A 2,688-nucleotide genomic window follows, 5' to 3' on the forward strand; every position below is an offset into this window, starting at 1 on the left:
GGGGTGGTTAGTGAAAGTGTTCCAAAACGCGGCATTAATTTCTTGACGACCTAATATAATGCAAATGGAGATATAAATAAATATAAATAGATATGTAAATATGAATTATCAACAAAATATTTGTTTAGATCAGAGGTCAGAAATCAGCTGTTTTTCATTATTTTTAAACGAAACAGTAGTCTCACATTTAATTTTTTGGTGTTTTTGTACATTTAATAGAAAAGTTGAAAAAAATGTTAAAAATAAACCCTCACCCCCAACGTGGAGCTCGAACCCACAATCTTGATATTAGGAGTTTCATGCTCCACCGACTGAGCTAGCCAGGTTATAAAACGTTTTTTTATATTTTAAGTGATTTACCACAATTTTTTAAACCGAAAATTGTATTATCTTTATTGAGATTCCACGTGAATTTGGTAAATGAGTTAAAGTTAGATGGACTGTGATAGAGTCGTGTAGTATAGAAATCCTAGAGTCAAATCCCACCTGAAAGAAACATGGATGTTTTCAGTTCATACGAACTCAATTTAGTGTTTTGTATTAAGTGTTATGCACTTGTTTTAAATCAAAAATTATGAGTAAAGTAAGGTTTAATCACATAGAACGAAACTTAATTTCCTAATGCTCTACTGTTTCAATAGACAATTTTTAAATATTTACTGTAATGATGTTCTCACATACATACATTAACGCCCCCTCCCAGCACCATATGGCAAGACCTCATTACCATAGAATAGGAAGTCTTATGCCCTACCGAGCTGATAATAAATTTATTTCAACTATAGTTAGAATTTAGAAATCTTACACTCGTTTTTAATTCTTAGATGTTTCATCGTCAAATATAGGAATGAAACCCCCAAACTTCATTTAACTTCATAGTCTAGTACTTGAATTACTCGGGATTTATAATCTTAGAAAGTGTTCTCGAAAGTAGGTTCATTAGTCTATTTCATGTGCACTGTGAGAAATTAACATGTGTTCCATCTCTCACGAACACATGTCACTTATACATTTAATACTGTTTTCCTCTTCGTTAGCTCTGGACAAACCTTTCTTATTGAGTTTGGTTATTAAATTAAAATTAATGTATATCAATTTTGAATTATTGTGATTTTTTAAACGAGAGAGGTGTGTTATTACAGATATTGTGATCATCTTAAATTATTGAGACGCACTATTACAGTTATTATGATCATTTCGAACGATTAAGACGTATAATTACAGTGTTAGTCATTATTGTTTTGAATGATTAATAAACAATGTTACAGTTGTTTATTACGATCGCTTTGATAATGTAGGTGTATCGTTATAGTTGTATATTATCGTCATTTCGAATAATTGAGACTCGTCTTTACAATTTTTAATTTGAATGATTAGACTTATTCATCATGATCATTTTGAATGGCTGAGCTCTGAAGATCACACAAATAAGGAAATTTTCATTACTGTAAATGGCCATAACGTTCGATGTTTTACGGCTGGTTTTTACTATAGATATTATAATATATCGAATGGAGATATTGTTAGTGACAAAATCTGCTAAAGATGATTTTTTGTGTCGCCAAAATTATAAATGTCAGCATACTCTATCTTTGTTTCGTTAACGGGTTTCTTTCTCGTGTTCCCTTCTTCTGTTTATTTTACCTGTCTGTAACATTGACGGAATACCTTAAATCAATTAACTACAATCAAGAAAACTTTCTGTTTAGTTGATTGATCGCAATAAGAATTTTAGTCGGCTGAAGAGTTTCAGTTTGCTTGATACAGACTTGAATTCGTTTTCTTGTCTTCTTTTCTAGGGTTAGTTTCACCTGTTTATCTGCTGAAGATATCTTCGTGGAGGTAAGATCTCTCTAAATATCTATGTATCCATCTGTCTGCTTATTTATCTATCTACTACGTCTCACTATATCCAATAATATACGTTGTTATAAAATATAATACAAAAGTGATTAGAAAATATGACATCTAGCAAATTGTAAAATTTGTTACTAAAAATGATAGCACATCTAACACTGTAGCAAGACACATCAACTTAGTACAGCCATACGATAAATGTACTTTTCTGAAAGTATTTTATAACAAAATTCACATAGAAGGCAAAGGAGTTGCCCCTTTTATTAGTAAAAGGGGCGTTACTTAATGCAACGGCACTAAATGTGGCCTTCTTCCGGTAGGTGTCTCTGTTGTCATTAATGTTTCCTCTTTGTTCCTTTCTTTTTTTTTGTAAAAGTGGTTGCAAAGAACTAAGGTTATCAATTCTATATTACAGATATAAAATTAAAACAAAGGATAGAAGAAAGTCATTAACAAAGCCTGGTGTTTTTGATTAAAGCTTAAGACACAACTTCTTATATATTTTAAAAAGGTTCTTTGCTATCTTACCATAAATGTTAGCAACCAATTTATTTCACCTGCTGCTTATTTCAACAGAATTTTACAGGATGCTATTTTATACACGATCACTTACAGATTACGGAAACGTGTGTGACATATATATGGTTTTACAGTTGATGTTTTTACAGTTCTAGTATTATGATAAAGTGATAGACAAGCATTTGTCCCTTATAAAAAAATGAAACCATGCTGACTGCTTTTATGAAATGACTACAAAACTTGGTCGGTTGTTGAAAGGTGTACGACCTCTCTTTTGAAAACGATATAGCCTCAGTGATACAGCGGTATGTC

This window comes from Limulus polyphemus, unplaced genomic scaffold, assembly GCF_000517525.1.
Source record: "Limulus polyphemus unplaced genomic scaffold, Limulus_polyphemus-2.1.2 Scaffold206, whole genome shotgun sequence".
NCBI lineage: Eukaryota > Metazoa > Arthropoda > Merostomata > Xiphosura > Limulidae > Limulus > Limulus polyphemus.